At 42.7% G+C, this 8,711-nt stretch overlaps 1 protein-coding gene across 2 annotated transcripts in view; it reads right to left on the reverse strand.

Annotated features, from left to right (window-relative positions):
• cald1a (caldesmon 1a) overlaps positions 1-8,228 on the reverse strand; it is a 33,769-nt gene extending 25,541 nt beyond the window's left edge. For both annotated transcript variants that reach the window (XM_053861826.1, XM_053861823.1), the window contains exon 1: positions 8,120-8,228. The gene's annotated coding sequence lies outside the window, so the exon portion shown is untranslated. The remainder of the gene's footprint in view (positions 1-8,119) is intronic.
• Between the last annotated feature and the right edge of the window lie 483 nt (positions 8,229-8,711).

Here is an 8,711-nt window from a genome sequence, read left to right on the forward strand (position 1 = left end):
CCGTTGCACCGAGGGTCCAACTCAAGATGAATAATACTTTTCCACCTTATTACATGTGTTTGACAGTACATTCTGTTTTGAAAAGTCGACTCGTCCCCCGCTCCTCCAGCAATGTAAAGCTGAGGAAGCCGCCAAACATCAATACTGCATCCGCAAGACTGGCCAACCACAAACCTCCTTTCAATGATTGACAGCCAATGTCAGCCAATGACAACCACTTGGGAAGAGAGAGAGACACACGTATATGTAAAGCGGAGAGTACAAACACAAGCGTGGAGCGTACGGTCGGTCTGTACATTCAGCTGATTTAGTACCAAAAAATTACATCTCCCATAATATGGAGATATTTTGCAATCATTGTGGAGGTCAGTCTAGTCAAAAATCGCAGTGAAGCAAAGCAGCACAAACTAGTTCCATCACCTTCCACTGCCCACTTTACGAAGAGTGTATTGCCAGAAACAGCAGTCATGCAGGAGAGGACTCACAGTCAAGTTAGAGGAACATCAGTTTCATTCGAAGGATGACTGGCCTTTATGACACATGGTTTCCTGTGTATTCAGAGAGTTATGCAAGAAATTAAACTTGAAATGACCTCATGATTTAGGTGGAACTTAAGATGCATGTCCAGTCCAAAGTACCTTGGCGGAAGAACGGCACAAATGCGCAAACAACAAATTGTTATATGCTGTTCTCTCACTCCAAAGTCAATGAACACATTTGGCTTTAAAGACTGATTATATGAATGAGGGGTGGACAGGTAAGACCCTCTGGAATCAGACATGCCAGGCCTTGACTGAGCATGTTGGTCTAGGACCAGAGAAGCAGACAGTGCAGCGGCAGACTGGAGAGAAAAACCAAACTTAACAGAAATGAACTAAACCTGTGGTCAACGCTTTGGGGAGTGGACGTCATCACGTGTCAAATAATTGTGGCGGTCCTATATCGCCTCTATATCCAGATATCTGGGATGCAATAATACGATATGAAATAATGTCCATATCGTTCAGCCCTACCGGCAAACGTCCTTCAGAGCTTACTGATGTCGATGAGCAACTGAGGTCCACAAGGAGTGAGGGGGTGAGGTGAGGACGTGAAAGTGGAGACGCAGTGGAAAGCTGGCCAAGAAGGCAGGATGAAATGAAAGCTCTAATTTGGGGAGAGGAAGGGAGAGTCAGGAACACGGCCGTGGCAGATTGGCGTTAAAGGGAAGTGGCAAGGTGAAGAGGACGACCCATCGAGATAGACAGGCGAGCACGTCTGAGGTCCCACTGAGAGGAAACCAGCGGCCAATCAACTTGCAGAAACATTTCCTGTGTTTGTTTTATCAGATGAGAGGCTGAAGAAGGGGATGAACATGTGACCGATGACATCATCACCGCTGACCTCACACCATTAATCATCCATGAAGTCCAGAACATTTTGCCTTTTAAGCCTCGATGCGGACTTAGGTCATTACCAGAGAAACAAAAACTTTCAGGAAACAAGGGCGCGCAAGCATCTGGCCGTGAGCAGATGGTAAACCAATATGCTGGTTACCAGCGGAGATGTGCCAGTTAGGCGGTGCATCGGACACATAGTGCTGTAATGTCAGAAAACGACATGCGGGAGAGGTTGATCTAACAACCCTCCTCATCAGAGTGTGACTAAAGCCCTCAGGAATTCATGCACAGCTCTTTTAAGCCCACATGACTCGCTTCATTTGTAGGATTCAAGTCAGGGGAGAAAACCAGGGAGGCGGCTGTGGGTCTCAGGACAGAAGGTGACTCTGAAAAGAGCGACAAGGATCTGAGAAGGGAGTTGGTGGGAAATGTATGGACTGAGCAGTTATCATAAAAGGTAACTATCACATGACTTAAACAAAAAAAAAAGTCACTCCGTGGTCATCCTGGTTTCTATTTATTTAATGTATGGTAGCAGCCAAATATCGCATCCTTTCCTTTTGTGATCCATACATTATACCCATGAGTTAAGAGTCTTTGTTCTTTTGTCACCGACAACAGTCCCAAACATTGTGTTTATTAAGTTAACATTCACATTAAAGGTATTTGATGTGTCGTATGGGACATCCAAGTTAGTCATTCAGCAAAGTCACTCCAGAGAATTTAATGGACGACACCATCTAGTTCATCCGAGGAATCTGTTTGCGTCTCAGCAGGATTGCAAGTATGAGCTAGGAGAAGATCACAGAGGCGTATCAGGACCAACAAGTCCAGTCAGAAATATTTTGGTTAGACTTTCAGTCTTTATCATTTCCAGGACGGAAAAAAGGTTTCCAAGGCCACCAAATCTTAAGAGTTCTTCCCACCCACTTAAGAGTTAAAAATTTTCCACAGCCCAGCTCTGCCGATCCATCCAACGCCTTACACAACTCCGCTTGTGGTTCTGGACTGCGTGCAGTCAAATTACATGCTATCGGATTCGAAGGCGAGGGAGGTGGTGAGCTTGTAGCGCAATGGGGCTTGAGTCCATGGCCCTGGTCCCGTACACCACATGTCAGTCATAATCTCCGGGTGAACCCAGGCGCACTCGACTACTGCAATGGGTCGCTGTCGAACAGAGGATCTCAGGACAAACAAGTCTGAATATATTAGCAGGACTGCCAAATGACTTGCCGACAGGAAACAGGCGTGGCACCGGTCCAGTTCAAGCACAAACTGGACCAGCTCACACAATTTGGAGCTTCCATGTTCCAGAAAGAAAAACCCAAAACAATAATTGTTGAAAACCAGTCTGTCTAAGGAAGAGTCAGCAATTATCAAGACGAATAAAAACAGTCCAATTTTGTAAATCTGCAGCTGAGGCTCCATAACCGTAATCCATAAACCAATAAAACAGAGACAATGCAGGGCAGACCACTTTTCCGAAAAAACCTAGATCAGGGGTCGAGATACACTTTTGAAAATGTGTCAAAATTAATAGTAGAATATAAATTACAGGTGGATCTTACAACTCTTAGGTGGTGTACACATGATAGTGAATTCACTCCAAATGAAATAGACATCCGCTATGAAGGATGGACAAAGAGGGGAATCACTGCAATCTGAAGCATTTTAAAGGAAGATCACTACCAAGTTATAACATATTAAAAGAGAAACATTCTTTGGAAAATATAGTATTTACAGATGTGCCACTTCATAAATAAAAAAATGTGAAAGATTAGAGTTGAAAATAAGGATAAAGGATTCATTTTAATTATTTGAGAATATATACAACAATAAAGCAGATAGTAAAACGATATAATTATTATCCTGTATGAAGCATTGTTAACTCTCAAAACAAACTAGTATATATTTGAAAAAGAAATGGGAAAAGGAAGGCATTTCAGAAGAGGAATGGACAACCATATATGTCGTCATTGGAAATGTAGCCCACAAAGGCGGCGTGGAAAAGATGGAAAAGCATAACTAGGCATTTATAACACTGTCTCAGACTCATGCATTGGCAACTCATCTGCATGCTGGAGAAAATGTGGAAATAATAAGGCCAATCAATGTCATATTTTCTAGGAGTGTCCTGTTATACAAAGACTTCTGAAAACAATTCATAAAGCTCTGGAGATTGTTATGGGTCTTCCCATGGAATTTGACATTAAAATCATTTTACTGGCTTGATAGCTCAAGAATGATTTTTTTATTTTTATGTTTCATGCACTTTAATAACATTATATTTGTACTGTCAGTTCGCTATAAATCAAAAAATGCAAGTAAAAAATACTAATAATAATAAAAAGAAGAAAATCTAAATATATTTGGCAACTGCAGCTCATCTTTTGAACATGACATAATCATCTGGGCCAAGACCGGCTAGTTTCTGGTCTCTGCTTCAGCTTGAACAACCACTGGCTTCTTGTGAGCAAATGGACAAAGATCTGAACGGTGTCCTCACTCAAAGATATTGCCTTCAAGCTTGTCAAAGAGACATGGTTAAGCTCCACAACACGGCAGCTCCTTCACATTCAGCAGTGTGCTGTGAAGACGCTCACCAAGACATAAGTCTCTGCTCATAAGGGCAAGAGATGGACTTTTGGGATGAGCTGGGTCAAGCGGAGAAACGTGGGAAGTACAAACCTCACGGAATCATTTCCGTGGAGCACGTTTACAACACTGTGTGTGCACTGATATGAAATGACATGACTGCCCCAATGCAAGGAATCCTTGCATTTCAAAGCTGTTAGGGCAAATACAAGATCTGGATGTAAGAAACGATGTCTGATTTTCGCAGTGCTACATACCCATTTGTCAGCTGCAGTCTCAGAAACTGATCAGTCCTGCCCTGGCTCTGGTCCAGCTCAAGATCCAGCACTTACATTGGCTCAGATAAAGTCAAGAATGAGAACAGAACCACATGAGAGGCTGCATAAAAAAAAAAAAAATTAAAGCTAGAATTGTAAAACCACACAAGCCCATAGTCTTGCACCAGCATTCTATGGTGAGTTTCCAGCTTCCCCCTTCATCCCTAAATCAGTTTATTTTCATTTGCAGGAACAAATACACAGATGGCACAGAGAGACTTGAGATTAATAAGAACAGAATGTTACAATCATCTCTGTGATTCGTTGCGCCAGTTTTCCATTTGACTGAAAATCACTTTGCTGCTTTGAGTTTTGGTGAGAAACCCCTGGATTGTGGAATTTTGTTAGCCACCGGTCAGCAAAAAAAAAAATCCATGAAGAGATTTGTGATCTTGAAACCAATATTTCAATAATATACAATGTGTCATTCTTAGACTGCGTCCCAATTCTCCAACTAATCCCTTCGTCTTAGCTCTTTGTCTCGGTTTTAGTGTTTTATACTTAATGTTAATATTGAACAACAAAAGTAATACAAATTACTGTAGGACATTTCTTCACATTCTTCACTGTCACTTCTGCCGACATTGCATTCAGTCAACAGCAGCGTTTGATGACACAGGAGAAGTCAAGGGGTGTCCCATTTCTTAGAGTAATATTTTACCTCTACCCCTTAATGCAGACTTTTAAGGGCTAAGGGGAAGACAAAGGGGTAGCAGGTAAGTGGGAGAAATGGGACTCAGGCTTGCCTCCTTCACACATGGCAACTCTGCCAACAGACTCTGAATTATCTCCCTAATTGGTTGCTCAAAGTGCACAGTCTGGTGCACCCTTGAGAACGAAGGTCCAGTGTGCAAAGATATGATACGATGTGAGCTGTGTTAGAGGGCAGGGTTCAGTCTCTCAGATTGTTGACCAGGACTGATGTCCTTTACACAACACCCCTAACACACAATAAGTTTCATCGGACGCAAAATAAATTCAGAAAATAATCAGGGAAAGCCGAGAAAAACAATGGTTCTTTATCATTTTTTATAAAAAGGACTCAATCACACCCAAAGACCCATCAATCCAAGTCACTTCAATCAAAACCGAGTCTTATTTGGTTCCCCACTCCAGTTTCCTGAGAACTCAAGCTTCTTAGAAACATTCTCATGAAGATAGAATAAACTTTTAACAAACACAGATGTGAAAGTGTAACTGCAGACGTCGGGCGATCACATGATCCAACATCAGAGATGGAAGCACTAACCACCACACTGTGCAGTCCGAAGACAGACTCCGGAAATGCATGGCAATGTTCCCTACATCCTGCCCGCCCAGCCCTGGCTCTCTCCCCGCGCTGCCAAACCCCTGTTATCACTCTGCGCAATTACCTCCAGATTCCTCTGCGCCCGTATCATATCGTGCCAATTATGAAATCCCCCTCTCAGTACATTACAGAGCTTGACATGCCTTTTAGTGCAAAGCCTCTTTCTTGTGTTGGTATATTGGAATCTGGGCACAAATTCAAGACTCAAGAGAGCCAGATAAAAACCTCCGACAGGGCAATCTACTTTTATATAAGTGTATTTGTGCTCCGTATGATGGCAGAGCTGAGAACACCGTCATGACAAAGGGACCGAGATGAAGGTACTTTATTGCACATGCAGCCAAGTCAGAAGGAAATGTGTGTATGTGAGTGAAACTGTATACAGGTGCTTCATCACATCTGGTACTGTACATCACAGCCATTTATTCTGTATTTTAACGTCACTTCTAAACTCAGAATATCAACAACAACAGCAACATGTTGTCACAAAACAAACTTAACTGAACTGATTAATTTCCTATAATGTCATTTACATTCTGATTGTCAAGGAAGAACTCAAGTGTTCAGTTCAGAGGGCCTCCAACTCTCCCTGAAGCGGTTCACAATGAGATTCAGCAAGTCTGAGCTCATGTTTTTTTGTGGGAAAATGGTGGCAAGTCCTCTCCAGGTTGGAGACGAGATTCTTCACAAGTGGAGGAGTTCAAGCATCTTGTAACCTTGTTCACAAATGAGGGGAGGAAGGACAGGTCGATCGGCGTAGCCTCTTCAGCCACGACACTGCGTCATGTTAGGGTGGTTCAGCTGCTGCCTAAATAGATGCTGAACTGAGAGATGACCCCAGGCCAGATCTGAGACACACTTCGCAAGATTAAGTGTCTTGGTGGACAGACACCTTCAAAGCAAAATGATGGAGGGAAAATAGAGTTCATTTTCCAACCTTTATTTACATGAGCAGGACTGCAAAGTTCACCTCACTGTTTCATAGTTGCCTTGACGAAAATAAAGTGCTGTTCAAATGACTGTGTTAAAGTAAGCAAATAGCCATGTCTTCGTCACTAGGTTTCATGGTTGTTGAAACCCACCTTTGAAGTTGCAAGAGTACACTCAATCAAAGTGTTGTCATTAAGCTTTTGGTATGTTTGCGTTCTTTGCTGCTACTGCAAATCCAAACCGCAACTTAACTCTGTTCTGCAAGTTCTTCGGCCAAAAGTATCTTTTTCCTTTTTCTTATATTACTGTTTAACATGGAGAAATGGTTTGGATGACATCAACACACTACTTTTCTTGTGATGCCACGGTAGGTGCATTCCACAAACCAATAGTGTAAAATGGTATAAAATAACATGACATCAACTTCAGTTTAAACATTCTGTCAGGCACAACAGATTGGATCACACTCAAAATGCATACAGTTCATCATCTGGTCAATGACATGCAAGACAGCACCGAACAGCTGTTCTCTGTCCTGACTGGTGCAGTTCAACAGAGTGCAGGGTGCAGAGAGAAGCACTGTGGAAGGATGTGATCTTGGCAACTGTCTTGCAAATTTGGTGAAGCTAAACATTTTCTGTAGCAAGTAGCAACCAAGCTTAAGAGCAACAACTATTTTCAGGGTTATTGTTTTACAGTCAGGCACAGTTTGATGAAGCCATCAATTGTGCTGCCAAGCAGCTCAGAACTCCACAAACATTTCCACCATTGTATTAAGACACAGCACATTTCATAGTCTGGACTATGCAAGTGTCTCGATTGAACAACTTCGTCACACATTGTTCTTCCCATCAGCATCAATGATGGGCAGCCAAAGCTAAAACTATGAACATCTGCAATTTCACAGATCATCCTTGCGTGGTACTGACCACTGCAGGAGGGGACACCGCACAGCTGCCTGTCACAGTCAAGCAGGCCGAACTCCAACTATAGTGGAGCTGATTTCATGCTTACAAGTAACAAAGTCAGGCAGAGTTCCTCTTCAGCCAAACCACTTAGAGACGGAATTGCATTTATAGATTTTATTTCCGGTTTGTATGACAGTCTCCAAACCAGAGAGCAGAGATGGCAGTTTCTGGTGTGAAAATTCAACACTAACCTCCCAAAGTATTGTTTGAAGTCAACAACATTTGAAACAATTGCAGGGTTATAGAACAGCTCAATATAGCTGCAGGCTATAATGATGCGAATGACGGCTACTTATGCCTCATCTTTTACCTATTTATTCTGCATTTCAATTGTTTATTTTGTTAAAGTTTCAACAACCAAGACCAACTGTGTCATTTCCACATGCAGTGGAAGCAATGTCGTTAGTGTCACTGAAATAAGCGAGATGAAACTTCGATGAGAACCTTTCTAGACCCGCAAAGACTGACGGGAGACTCGGAAGAGATCTATTCTCTGTAAACTTGACTCCAGTTGTTGCTTCAACTTTTTTTCCAGAGCGGAGTCTCTCGGCACTTCTGCTCATGCGCAAACGAACTAATAACAATGCGGCGGGAGTTGAGCGCTGTTTTGCGGCGTCTTACCTGTAGATGCGGGCGGAATTCAGGTCGTCGGTCGAGGGTCCACGGAGAGACGGAGGTCCGGTGAGTGTCGTCGGTCAGTCTGGTCTGGAGGGGGAGCAGCAGACTGGATCCTGGCTCAAGCCCCGCCCATCATAGTGGTCCACATGGAGGCTCACTGTTCTGACGTCAAGACACTGATGCACAGCAGAGAAACTACAGTACAGTAGTGACTTTACAGTCACATCTTAGTTATGACTCCAGACTCTCTAACTTGTTTTTTTTCCACTCTAAATTTTCCCTCATTTTATGCCGAAATATGTGACGTACATCAGCAATGATATTATAGTGTAATATGTATAATACAACTTAACAATATGGGAAAAATATTAACTATGACAGACAGCATTAAGTGACTATGGAGAAGGGCGATGAACTGTTCAGTGGCGCTGGGTGGCAGGACTCTGGAGTGACATTTTCCTCACTGTCACCACACAGGCGACTTGAAAAGAGGGAATTAATTACTCTTTATAAATACACAAAACAGTTTATGTGCTATAACAAGGTGTGAGAACAAAAATCTGGGGCTAAATTGTTTCAGTGATTGCTAGTCTGC

The sequence above is a fragment of the Synchiropus splendidus genome, chromosome 4 (genome assembly GCF_027744825.2).
Source record: "Synchiropus splendidus isolate RoL2022-P1 chromosome 4, RoL_Sspl_1.0, whole genome shotgun sequence".
NCBI lineage: Eukaryota > Metazoa > Chordata > Actinopteri > Syngnathiformes > Callionymidae > Synchiropus > Synchiropus splendidus.